General features: G+C 44.3%; 1 protein-coding gene across 4 annotated transcripts in view; it reads right to left on the bottom strand.

The window, feature by feature from the left end:
* Positions 1-9,707, bottom strand: part of LOC128845464 (sodium channel protein type 2 subunit alpha-like) — a 190,422-nt gene extending 180,715 nt beyond the window's left edge. For all 4 annotated transcript variants that reach the window (XM_054044205.1, XM_054044208.1, XM_054044207.1 and 1 more), the window contains exon 1: positions 9,484-9,707. The gene's annotated coding sequence lies outside the window, so the exon portion shown is untranslated. The remainder of the gene's footprint in view (positions 1-9,483) is intronic.
* Between the last annotated feature and the right edge of the window lie 4,182 nt (positions 9,708-13,889).

The following is a 13,889-nucleotide window of genomic DNA, read 5'->3' as shown; positions in this document are numbered from 1 at the left end:
ATTCCTTTTCAATGTCTAACAGTAACAACAACACTAGAGAGAGAAAGAAAGAACACTGCTTGACTACGGTGACAAAAAAAGGAAGCAGTAAGAAGGGAGGCAAATATACCTCAAGAGACCGAGCGACGTAAGGAAAGAAAAATAAGTAATAATGGATACTTCGTACTCCAGACAAATCATGTTCCATCATTCTGAAATTAATTTGTTATGTTAAATCATTATGTTTGGTTAATCAACAAAATCATCTTCTCTACATCACAGAAACCACACAATAACTCTTGGCCTTTCTAAAGCTTCATTAAACATGATGGATTCTCATCCTACAAAGATGACCAGCATTTTCTCATTAAACAAACAAGCAAAACAAACAAACAAAAAGAGTCCAAAACGTTAGCAAAGGTGCTATAGATTTAGAGTGAGATTGAGGGCATTATCTTCAAATGACATTATCGATGCGCTGTTGCTGCTCCACAGTTAAGACTGAGTTGAGTTTTTACACTTAACAAAAAGGTCTAAACTCTTCTCTATGTATAAAAAAATACAGCAGATCCTCCCAAAAATAACATCACTTACTCTGAGTATTGAATGACTCTTCTGGGAATTTTCAACTAAATCCATTATCTTTTCAGTTAACATTAATTAAAATGGGTCTTTTACTAAATTTACTATTCAGCATAGAACTTATGTCCCAAGTCAACTTAGAAATGATGCAGCACAGACTCCTCAAGTTTTCCATCTAGTTCAGTGGTTCCCAAACTTGGTTCGCGGCTTGTTCAGGATAAGCTCCTGGCGGGCTGTGAGATGCTTTGTTTACCTGAGCCTCCGCAGGTATGGCCGCTCGCAGCTCCCAATGGTGCGGGCCGGGCCACCACTTCCTGCAGCTCCCATTGGCCAGGAATGGCGAATCGCGGCACTCGGAGCTGCGAGCAGCCGTACCTGCTGACGCTCAGGTAAACAAAGTGTCTCACGGCCTGCCAGGGGCTTACCCTGAACAAGCCGCGAACCAAGTTTGGGGACCCCTGAACTAGTTAAATCTTTGAAATCTCATGCATAAACTGCACTGGAAGAAATTATGTTGTAATTAAGCTAAATTATTTACAACTGTTGTATCCAATTATTATGGTTATAAAGACAGGGCCAGAACAGCAGCTCAGATCAGCTAAGTGGAGTCATTATGCCATAAGCAGTAACTCCACCAATCATGACCCTTATTCTATAGCTAATTTCCATGTCAATTCTTTGGCTGAAATGAGTCATTGGTATGAGGAAGACTAAGGCTCCCTCACACAGCCCCCTATTCCAAACACAGCCCTTTTCCCTCCCCAGACCCATGCACATCCCTGCTTCATACTGTCCAACCATCCCATGACACATTCCCATGATTTACTGGTCATTCCCTTACCCTCCTCACATGTGGTCAGTTTTCCCTTCCTTTGGCTCCTCACAGTGAGGGTTTCTGGTGTCAGGTAGACAGTGAAAGGGCTGCGTGGGTGCAGGGGGAGAGTGGGAGGATGTAGGGCGGGGTAGTGAGAAGCAGGCATGTATATGGGTCTGAAGGAAAGCAGAGATGTGTTAGGGAGATCATTTATTTGAAAACAGGGTGGTGGCTGAAATTAGGATAGGAGAAGAAGGGGAGCGAAGGAGACCAGCCCCTGAATGCCAATATCTCTATCTTTAAAGGTTGTGGTCCTTCCCCAGCTCCTCCTGGCAGTGCTGCCTTTGTACAGAATGGAGCTGATGCAACAGTGCCATCAGGAGCCTTTCAAACACTGATTCCTTGTCACAGAGAGAGTGGGCCCAGCACAAGTCTCCTCAACACAGGACCCCTCTGCATATAACCCTCCTCCTCCCCCCCCCACTCCACTCAACATTACCACTGCCTCCCTACATCACAGAACCCTCTTTCCTCTCCAACTCCATCTTCACAGTTACCCCCATCTATAGACCCTGCACAGCCCCACTCACTACCTCTCACCCCCTGCTATACAGTCATCCTCCAGGGTTTCATAGATAATATTAACTTTTTAAAATATTGGTTATCTAATTATTAGTTTTCTTTCAACTATGATCATCATCTTGCACAGTTTCATATCCTGGAAGTTTACTTGGTATATATTTGCCTTTTTTTTTTTAATTACAACATAAATAAATAAGTTATCCTATATCCCAGATTACTAAACCAATAAATCAATTGCAAATTCAGAGGCAGATTCACTAGTACCTTCTATGCTTCTCTAGAGATGCAAAGCAACTGTTAACCACTTAACTGCTCAGGATGTTCCAGCTACTTTTCCCTGCTGCTGAATGTACTCATGAATCTGGCCCTGAAAATTAATTAACCCCTGCCCCCTCTCCCTGCAAAAAAACCTTTAAGGTTGATACTACATAACTTCAAATCATTAGACATACCACCCGATCTGATCTTGATAAATTGGAAAATTTGTCTGATGCCAATAATCTGAAATTCAGTAATGCCAAGTGCAAAGTATTACACTTAGGAAGAAAAAAAATCAAATGCACAAATACAAAATGGGTAATAATTAGCTAGGCAGCTGTACTGCAGAAAAGGATCTGGAAGGCATAGTGGATCACAAACTCAATGAGAGTCAACAATACAATACCAAGGCAAAAAAGGCAAATATTCTGGGACATATTAACAAGACAATCATATTTAAGACATAGGAATTAACTGTTCTGCTCTACCTGCCACTGGTGGAGTCTCAGCTGGAATATTGTTCCCGCTTTGGGCACCACACTTTGAGAAAGATGTGGACTACTTAAACAGTTCAGAAGAGAGCATCAAAAAGGATAAGAGGTTTAGAAAAGATGACTTATCAGGAAAGCTTAAAAAAATTGGGCATGTTTAATCTAAAGAAGGAGGGACACAAAAATCTTCAAATATATTGTTATAAAAAGGATGGTGATCTATCACTCTCCATGTCCACCAAGAGTAGGACAAGAAGCAATCAGCTTAGTTTGCAGCAAGGGAGATTTACGTTAGATATCAGAAAACTTTCTAACTATAAGCATAGTTAAGTACTGGAACGGGTTGTCTAGAGAGGTTATGGAATCTCCATCTTTGGAGGTTTGTAAGAACAGGTTACATTAACACCTTTCAAGGATCATCTACATATACTTAATCTTGACTCAGCTCAGGGGATGGAGTAGATGACCTCTTCAGCTCCCTTCTTGCCCTACATTTCTTTGATTGTATGGTAGCCTTCTTTCTGGGTTTCTAGTTTAGGGCTTGTATGAATTTTTTAATAATTAATAAAATCCAAGGAAATTCCAGATAAAATCTATGTTAAACTGGAGTTGAGTATAGATCAATAGCATGGGGTAAAACTCAGAGGATGTTGTAAATATCCCCGAAGAAGCATTATAAAACACAGGAAATTCGGAGTTAAGTTTAAACTTACAAGTCATCCAAAGCTGATAAGATAAGGAAATGCACAGTTAAGGTATCCCAAACAACATTAACTTTGTCCTGTACCAATGTAATGCATTTACTATACAACCATGATTTATACAGTTTAGTGTTTGTTCTTCCAAATTAGTTTAAACTGATTTTTAAATTACAGGTTTTTTTAAATATTTTCCAGGTGTCACTACTGTGAAGAGACGTGGGTACAGGTTATATTAGGTACAGTAAATTGGATGTTTGCCAGGACAGAGCCAACTAGTGGCTAAAAACATGGAGGGCTCAATCAAGCCTTTGCTATGAATCCAGAGTAATGGGCAATCTGTTTTTGCACTGTCCCAAGAATAACCCGGGCAGGAAGACTGTGACTACAGTTACATCTCCCTCCTGGCTCTTCGGCTGCTCTGGGGAGGAAGTAAACAGCACCAGGTCTACAGCCCACACAGTGTATGCTGGCCAGCATGTTGAACACTAAAGTCAATCACCAACCCATTCTACCTTCTCCTTCCCATCTGTGCAAGAATGAGGACAGAATAGCTCTGTAGAGCCTACATCCCCTCCCTCCCATACCCTATGACGTTTCTGTGCTTGCCAGGCTAATATTTGTCCCAGAGTTTAGAACCTGTATGCAATGCACAACCTTCAGTATCTGTTCAAGGTTCATGATACCACTGACATACACAGAACAATCTTTTTAAAAAATTAATCCAGCTGTGAACTGATTTCCCTCTGTCTCTGCTGGGTTTTACACTTGGACACTCTTTTTCATAGGAAAATCACAAACTAACCAGTTAATAAAGACTTACATGAAGAGTAATAACATCCAGTATATGTCAAAGTGAGACTTCCTATTTTTAGCAAAAGAGGGCTGTAGAAGACTCTCTTTTGTGTTGTTTTATTTAGGCTGGCGTCCTCCCTCCAGAGCAAGAGTAGAAAATGTGATGGGGAGGTTTTAACATTAAACTCTGCTAGAGATCTAGCCAGAAATGTTACTAAAGTAACTGCATCAAAATTAGGTGAGGTGACTTGGAGTTCCATTCCAACTTCTGTTTCTCCCCCAATACACAGCAGTGATCACAGCTACATACATATGAATATACTTTTTCTTTTAATGTTTTATCTTTATCTCTATTACTTTCATTTCCTTTTTCTCTATTGCACTTCTGTAGAGGGTTTCTTCCAAGATTAAGGAAGTTGCTCACACTGAGTAGGGTTACCATACGTCCGGATTTTCCCAGACATGTCCAGCTTTTTGGTGCTCAAATCCCCGTCCGGGGGAAATTGCCAAAAAGCCGAACATGTCTGGGAAAATGCCGGCATCCCTGCCCCAGTCCCCTGCTTACCTGCGCAGCTCCAGCAGGCTGCGAGCTGCAAGCGGATTCCCCGCTGTGGCTGCTGCTGCTCCCCCCAGACACCTCACCTCTGTGTAGCTGAAGAGCAGAGCTGCCCGAGTGCTACCGGCTTCATGGTTTGCCGGGCAGCCTCCAGACCCTGCGCCCCCAGCCGGGCGCTTCCCCTCCCAGGCTCCGGCTGCGCTGGGGAAGCGCCCGGCCCGGGGCGCAGGGTCTGGAGATCTGGGGGCTGCCCAACAAAACCGGGAAGTCGGTAGCGCTCGGGCAGCCCTTTTCTGGGAGGGAGGAGGAGGGGGAATGCAGGGCACTCAGGGGAGGGGGCAGAGTTGGGGCGGGGACTTTGGGGAAGGGGCGGAGTTGGGCCGGGGAAGGGGCGGGGCCAGGGCCCCATCGAGTGTCCTCTTTTTAAAAACCTTTAATATGGTAACCCTAACACTGAGTCATCAAGTGGCCTGTGAAAATGCACAAAACACGAAGTTCCGAAATTTGGGATTATCAGTAAGTTAATGGTGGTGAAGGAATTCGAGGAAGATACAACACTATCAACACTATCAACAGAAGAGAAAGTTTCTACATACTGCTATGCCAAACAGCCTCAATTCTGAGCCACAGGAAAGAAAAAAAGATTTTAATCCTCTATTGACAGTGATTACTATTGTGGTTATTTGTGATATGTGAATCCTTGTCCTGCACAATTGGACCATGTCTACCAACTTGTTTCAGAAGGTAACAAAGAGTCCTCTTTCACCTAAACTGTGTTTACTCTCACTTAACACAGCTTTTAAAAAAAAATAATTGAAATTTTGTAGACCCTGACTCTGCAAACACTTATGCATATGCTGAATTTTGCACACATAAGTAGGCCCAATGGCATTACCATATAAGATATTCACATAAAGTCCCAAGGGACTACTCACATGTGTAAAGTTAAATACCTGTATAAGTATTTGCAGGATTGGGGCCATGGGTGGTAAACTTCCTTGGAAGTGGAGTAAGGGGCAATCTTCTGTCTTTTATAGTATCAAGCTTACTATCAGTGCTTGAATAATGGAAGAACAAATTCACAAAAATGAACAAAACAGTTTGCAGATACAAGGAGCAGCTTTTACTAAACGTTACCAAGAAGACTTTCCTCTATAGCCCATAGAGCTTGCTTAAAGGTATTTTATTTAGAGTTAATGCAAGAACCCTACAGACCTTCATTCTGTAAGATAGTTAGCTTAAGTAGTTATCATAAGACTTTGAGGCCTATGAACCTTAGCGTGAGTGGGTTACTCAACAGTGACCCTAAGTTACTAGGGAGTTGGGAATACTTTGTCTAGGGGATTTTTGTAAAAAACAATACCGGGTAACTGCAAGAATATGAACGGATACCAGCTTGTGGATATTTTAGCATAGGAACAGCTACAGATGCATAACCACAAAATTGCTTTGGCAACAATGTGATGTGTATATTCATGATCTCAACTCATTATCATAACCCTACAGGATAAGGACACCCCAACATTATTAGGGTGAGGAAGTGTGGTGTTTAGATCCTGCTTGTATTATTAGAACTGGGAGCACTGGCTGTTGGGAGTCTGAAAGGACAGGAAACAGGAAGGAGGGGGGAGGAGTTGAGGAGGCTGAGTGAGAATTAGAGTGTGCAGCAGCAGCTTGGTGAAGAGATTTCCACTGTAAAAATAAAGTCCTGTTGAAGCTGCTTAGTACCTTGCCTGCTTGATACAACAGGAAGTTAGTTATGGACAAAGGAGTCCGAGTGTTTATATGAATATTCATGGTAGTCGCAAGGCCCTGTAATAGGCGAAACCACCACATAAGCTTTGAGATCTTAACCATCGGACTTATTTGACATACCAGAAGCAGGGTAGGACCCTATGGAACACTGCCTGTCTCCCACTACTAGGTCTCCATGAGAAAGCTGTGAGTATACGTAAGGAATGGTGCATGTCACCATTACTACCTTAATACTGCACTATACCTATGCCTTCATTTGGGTTGAAAAGCATGTGTTTTTATCAATTAAGCTTGCTTTGCCCTCAGTGTGAGTGTTATCATTGCTGTGCACATTGAGGTTCCAAACCAGATACTGAACTTAATTCTGTTATACATGATTCTGGGACTGGAACCTTTTAAACCCTCAGAAATTTTAATCTGTGACTAACTGGAAAATGTTACAATTCAATATAATCAATAACCAATAATCGATAACCACTCAACAAATCGGTCAACACCTCCTCCCTTTACAAAGGGCACTGACAAATATATTTTAAAACAAACCAAATGTCCTTGCCACTGTTGCTAACAACACTTTAGATTATCAAAACTGATTTTTTTTTAAATCCAGTGTCCTGTTTACTACTTATCTTGTTTATTTACCTTTTGTATTTCTCTCAGCTTGTACAAATGAAAATTGATGCAGACCATTTCACTGTCTGGTACTCCGCCCTGGAAGATTTCAACTGCAAACACTGAAGAGAAGTATTTGATCTTTTTAAAGTCTTTTTTGTTGTATTTTTAAGACATTCCTGGACACATTTCTATTTGTCTTAGCTTTAGAAAAAGCTTGTTTTTACAAAATCTAAAGGGGAAAATTAATGGGAAATTTTAGGGGAAAAAAGATACAGGAACAAAGGCAAAAGAAGAAGAATGTAGGTGTGAGTTTGTCCTCCTGGAGACTTATGTACAGGAGCATTTCAGAGGCTTTAAACCATCTTTGCACCATTAGAGTGGGTGACCGTGGAAATATACCAGCTACTTATGCGTTGTAGCTGCCTTGTACTGTAGGGAGACAGTAACCTCCTGGTAGCTGAATGTCGGGCATTCAACCCACACACACACACACTAACAAATGCCAGGCAAAGAGAAATGTGATTATGTCAACGATTGCTTCTTCTGTGGCTTCCCAGAATCTCTATACTGATATATGCTACAGAGTTCTCTTTCTCACCCCGACACACCTTTTCAGCCAGGGATTTTGAAGGGGCCTCTTGAAGCACTTCTAGAGCCCAACTGCACTGGTACAGTGACATCTAGGATTTGAAGCAGGGTTGAAAATCCATTTGCCAAAATTTAAATAAAAGCCAAAGATAAATACTTTGGGAAAATTAGCCAACTCTTGTTTTTGACAGAATAAGGCAAGAAAAATATTTTATTGGACTTTAATGACCAAAAAATAATGTATTTCAGGTTTGTCTCCCACCAACTTCTTTAGCTGACAGAAGATAATCCAATATTTACTCTACTGAGCTGGGATTGGAAAAATCAGCTTCACCTTTCTTACCTGTAAAGAGTGACTGAGGAAGCAGGAAAGAGAAAAACACCCAGATAGTACAAAAAGAACAGGAGTACTTGTGGCACCTTAGAGACTAACAAATTTATTAGAGCATAAGCTTTCGTGGACTACAGCCGAAGAAGTGGGCTGTAGTCCACGAAAGCTTATGCTCTAATAAATTTGTTAGTCTCTAAGGTGCCACAAGTACTCCTGTTCTTTTTGCGGATATAGACTAACACGGCTGCTACTCTGAAACCAGATAGTACAGTGATGGGCACCTTATATGGTAAATGCATATTATTACAGTAATTCATTTTATAAAGTACTAAGCCCTTTATAAAGTACTAAACCTCATTGGCATATTATCTATTATATTTTTACTCTAACACAAGAAAGCTTTGGGTAAAATAATCCTTATAGCCCTACTTTGTTTTCTCTCTCCCACTCCCATTAAAAATCATATCTTATAATCATTCCATCTCAAGTGAGATATTTTAATGGGAAGAAATATAATGCAGAAAGTTCTTAAACTAAAATGAAAAAACTAGTTTTGGACCTGTATGTATGAAAGAATATGCAATGAAACACGTTCTGCTGATTAAAGGCTTTCCAGTGGGTGGCTTCTCCTAAATCAGTGGTGCTTTCATGCTATGGCTGTTCACGATGCCTCTTGTCTATCTCACAGGGATTGTTTGCACAAACTAAACATGTTTGTTTCTTATTTGTGCAGAAATCATTACAAACAAACCTAGATACATAAATCAAACCTGTTGAACTCCACAGGATAGGGCAGAAAATAAACTTCTGAGACTGAGGTAGGAAGTGAACCTGGCAAAATAAAGATAATTTACAGGAGAGCTACTCCTGCAACTCCTTAGCAGAGAAGGCCACTGGAGACCATATCCTCTTCTTCTTCCCATCATTTACTCAGATATTTCTCTGTCATTTCTCTCCACGTGCCTTGGATCTTTCAATAAACATGGCAGCAATCAAGAGGAACCTGATGGAGGAGGAGAATTCTCCCCTCTCCCTATCTCATCCCAGTTTCCTCTCCAGGGTTGCAAACTATCATTTCACAACAACTAGGCAACACTTTTGCGGAGTAACCTAGGAGCGTTGAGGGAAGTAACTGCACGGGGGCTTTGAGGCACAGGGGTGGGGAGAAACTGATTTGATATAAAGCAGGGGAAAAAATCTTCGAACCTTTATGCGTGTAGAGAGCAGCCAGACACTACGGTGATGGGCGCTACTACACACACGCAAATGAAGGAACACTAAAAAGAATACAGGGCGCGTGTTTGTTGCTAGCCTCAGCCGCCCCTCGCGTGTGAAGCCAAGTGAGGAAGATGCTGGAGCGCTCTCTCGGCAAACGCGAGAGGCGGCTGAGAGCTAAGCCCCGACCACCCCCCAAACCACCAAGAGAACAAAGCACTTACTTTCGGCCATGCCCAGGAACTGGTTTCAGACTGAAGCGCAGGTGCCGCCTCCTTCTCCCGGCTGCTGGTTTCTCTTCCCCTGGTCTGAGTCCCGCTTCCTCCCTCCCGCGCTGCTGCGAGCAGGGGCTGCCAGCCGCCTGCCAGCCCCCGCCACAAGCGACAGAGCGGGCTCCAGAGAATGAAAACAACCGCGCCCGTCTCAGCAGCACCAGCTGCGCCCCCACGTGAGCCGCGGCCCCGCCCGAGCCATCGGGGAAAGCCGAGCGCTAGGCTGGGCTAGTGCCCAGGGCGAGGCAAAGCGGTGTCACAGACTGCGGGGGGGGCGGCGGGCGCAGGAACCGAACCCCAGCCCCAGCGCCGCTAAGGGTGCGGCAGCAAGAGCCGGGAGCAGTTTGTACCACTATACTAGCCCCCCTCGCTCCGCGGCACGTGGGTCTGAGTGCCAGAGCGTGTGTGGGTGTCAGTGGGGGGAGGCACAGGAGGGGCTCTCCGGGAACAGGAGGCTGCGGAGGTCGAGGGGGGGTCGCGTGGCAGGGGCTCGGCGAGGCACGCCCAGGGGGAGAAAGTTTGCAAAGAAGGGGGGGGGGAGCGGCGGCAGGTTGGCGAGAGAGTTTCCCTGCGAGGGGGGAAGGGCGGGGAGGCAGGAGGCCAGCGGTACCCGTTGCGGGAGGAGGAGAGTCCCCAGGCGGGCTGCCCACGAGGGGGGAGGTGGATGCCTGCACGGAGCGCTCAGCGGGCTGCGTGACACCTGTGAGCAGTGCTCGGGCGGTCCCCGGGGGAAGCCACAGGCTGTACTTCGAGCGTGTGCTGCGGGAGGCTCGGGGGTGACTGGCTGGGAATGCCCCCTCTTGGCGGTGTAATTGCCCCAGTGCTGATGCTGAGCCTGCCCGCTAACGGCTGGTACTCGGGAGGGCGCGGGTGGGGCATGTCGGAAAGGGGAGAAGGTGTCTGGAGAGCTGGTGAAAGGCGCAGCTGCTTGGAGCTGAGGGTGAGGACGGTGCCGGCTGCACAGCAGAGAGCAGGGAGCTCCGTCTGCACCGGTCGGGGGAGAAATGTGGGTGTCACGCCAGGCAGTTTATGGGGCCAAAGGGGGTGATGGCAAAAAAGCCGCTAGTGCCTCACACCGAAGGGGTCTGGGGATGTGTGGCTGGAGAGGGTGCACTTGCCGCGCGAGGAGCTGCGATTCGGGAGCCGCCCTGTGCTGGGCGTTGGCTACTCATGCAGCAAAGCCGGGCGGGAGGGGGTTCCACTCTCGGGCAGACGATCCGCCTTTGAAGATTATAGTGGCTGCTGCTGCTCTGTTTGCAGCTGATCGCTGTGGAGAGGAGGGAGGACTAGAAATGGACAAGCAAAGACGGTAGAGTTCTGGCTTTGTCTCCCTGCCGGGGAGGGAGGGGATGATGTAAGGGAAACCTAGTGCCAGGGAATGAGGGGTTAAACACACTAGCGGGTCAAGCAGGAGGCGGAGACAGAGTTAAAGGGTATGGAGTGAGGCTAGAGAGAAACCGGAGCCATCTAAAACCCAGAGAAAGATCTAATTAGAGGACAAATCGGAATTTAAAAAGATAGCAGATATACTCAATGTTACAAGTATTGAGCTGGTTTCCTGGTTTATACAACTATAGAATCTGTGTTAAATAAGTGCTAAAGAAAATAATGCACCTGTCTACTGCAAGTGAATTACAAAATGTGACTTAATAAAACCAACCGATTCTTCTTTCCTCTCCCAGCTCTGTACCTCTTCTTCCACTTCCCCCATCTGTTAACCTCACATTTGTTAACATTTTTGGTTCTTAGTACCCATATTCTTATTTTCACATCCAGTTTTTAAAAGTATAAAATTTATTTTTGCTTCATTTTTCTAGATTGGTCTCTTCAATTTAGCTATTTTTGATTTAGAAGGTGAAATATTTTTTATACAGTCCTTACCCCAGTAAGGGGTAAAAAGTGCTATTCTTGGGAATAACTTCCTCTTGACACTTTTCATGCACATCGAACTCCAAAATGGTTTAACTTTCCAACCTGAAACCTCAAGTTGCTGGATGAGGGCCTGAATTACTAGCTGAGTATTTAGGAATGTGCCTAACTGTGAGCATGTGAGTGGTCCCCTGAGTTAAAATTACTCATCAACCTAAGTGCTTTACAGAATAAAAGCATCATTGTGAACTAGTCTCCAGCTCAATTTAAAAGCATTATTTTAAAATGTAATAATTGTAAAATTCAGTTTCGTGCATGTGCTGAACAAAATTTCAACTAAGTTTACAGGACTACAGTGTAGCATAAACACATTAAGTCCCATAGACATTATCTGCTGCGGTTTCACACTAATATAGCCATGTTAGTCTGTATCCGCAAAAAGAACAGGAGTACTTGTGGCACCTTAGAGACTAACACATTTATTTGAGCATAAGCTTTCGTGGGCTACAGCCCACTCTTTCGGGTGCATAGAATGGAACATATATTGTGGAGATGTATGTACACATACAGAGAGCATGAAAAGGTGGGAGTTGTCTTACCAACTCTGAGAGGCCAATTAAGTAAGAGAAAAAACTTTTGAAGTGATAATCAAGATAGGCCAGTATAGACAGTTTGATAAGTGTGAGAATACTTACATGGGGAGATAGATTCAATGTTTGTAATGGCTCAGCCATTCCCAGTCCTTATTCAATCCTGAGTTGATTTTATCTAGTTTGCATATCAATTCCAGCTCAGCAGTCTCTCCTTGGAATCTGTGTTTGAAGCTTTTCTGTTGCAAAATTGCCACCCTCAGGACTGTTACTGAGTGACCAGACAGGTTAAAGTGTTCTCCTACTGGTTTTTGAATGTTATGATTCCTGATGTCAGATTTGTGTCCATTTATTCTTTTGCTGTGCAACTGGGAAAGTTCCAAGTATTATAAATCAGGAACAAAGTTGTAATTTTTTTTCTGAAGAAGCAGATAAAAGAAACAATTTGTTAAAAAGCCACTTTAATCTGAAAAGATTTTACATACTATTGTTACAAATAACACCTAAAGTTACTACACTAGCAAGGTAATAGGAAAAGATCATTTCTTCTTTTAGTTTTGCTTTGTACATTTGTACTTCATGTATAATCATTTTCATGCTTCACTGTTATGCAGTTAGTCTCCCTGATAGGCCAATGAGGTAAAGATCAATGAGGGTATGTCTACACCCAGCCGCTAGTTTGGCGGCTGGCAATCGAAGTTCTGGGTTCGACTTATCGCGTCTTGTCTGGACGCGATAAGTCGAACCCGGAAGTGCTCGCCGTCGACTACGGTACTCCAGCTAGACGAGAGGAGTACCGCGGAGTCGACGGGGGAGCCTGCCTGCCGCGTGTGGACCGAGGTAAGATCGAACTAAGGTACTTCGAACTTCAGCTATGTTATTCACGTAGCTGAAGTTGCGTACCTTAGTTCGATTTGGGGGGTGAGTGTAGACCAAGCCTGAGACAGGATGGAACAGGAGAAAGTGGGGTGCCCAAAGGGGTCCAGAGCACCCCATGGAAAGATGCTGTTCTTGCTACACTTGCAAGAGATAAAACTCTCTTTCCAAGATGGGGGGGAAGGGGGAGGGGACGGGATCTCTGCATGGGTGGAGCTTCACAAGGGAGTGGGGTCCAGCCCAGAGAAATTCCGGGGGGGGGGGGGGGAGGAGCCAGGGCAAGCATGGTTGTAGTACACCCTTTCCTGGCCAAAGACCCAAACACATGCCTGAACTAGAAGTCTTCCCCAAAGAGGCAGAAGAATCTGCATCTGGTAGACACGCTGAGGTCACAGAGAACTGGGAAAATGCAATAAACGCTAAACAAGTCAAATTGAGTGAACAAAGCCTGTCCACCGTAGATTTGCTGTTAACCTTGTGTCTTTTGCTAATTCACCTATGGGATAAAACAAAAGAATTCACACTAGTGGTAAACCCTTTAAAAATGTGGGACATACCTAATTTTTGGAAGAAGCTGTTGTACACAAGACAGCCCCACCAGCATGTTACTTTTCAGCCCATACCTGTGAGAAGCAGCAAAAGCATAACAGGCCTATTCTGCTGTGTAGAAGGGGAAACCGAGGCACACCACCTCATGGCATTGGTGGCTAAATGCCAAGACACCTCCACTTTAACAGATATTGTTGTCTGCATTCTGTTAGCAATACTACAAGCCAACCTGTTTGCAAGCATCTGGGGACCAGGAACACCAAAAGGGGCTAGAAGTCCTAGGAATGACCTCATACAGTTTCAAGGTACTGAAAAGGAGTGTGACCAAAGACAAACAGAAATTTTACAGGTACTGCCTCCACCATGGACAGTGTCCAAGTATCTGGCAGTAAATTCAGGGGGAGGGTGCGACAGTGTACCCCATAAGGCTTTATGGGGGTGTGTGCTTTGTGACAGACCCAGACCAGTGGGGTA

The sequence above is a fragment of the Malaclemys terrapin genome, chromosome 11 (assembly GCF_027887155.1).
Source record: "Malaclemys terrapin pileata isolate rMalTer1 chromosome 11, rMalTer1.hap1, whole genome shotgun sequence".
Lineage (NCBI taxonomy): Eukaryota > Metazoa > Chordata > Testudines > Emydidae > Malaclemys > Malaclemys terrapin.
The sequence above is the reverse complement of the archived record's forward strand: the minus strand, read 5'-3'. Positions and strand labels throughout refer to the sequence as shown.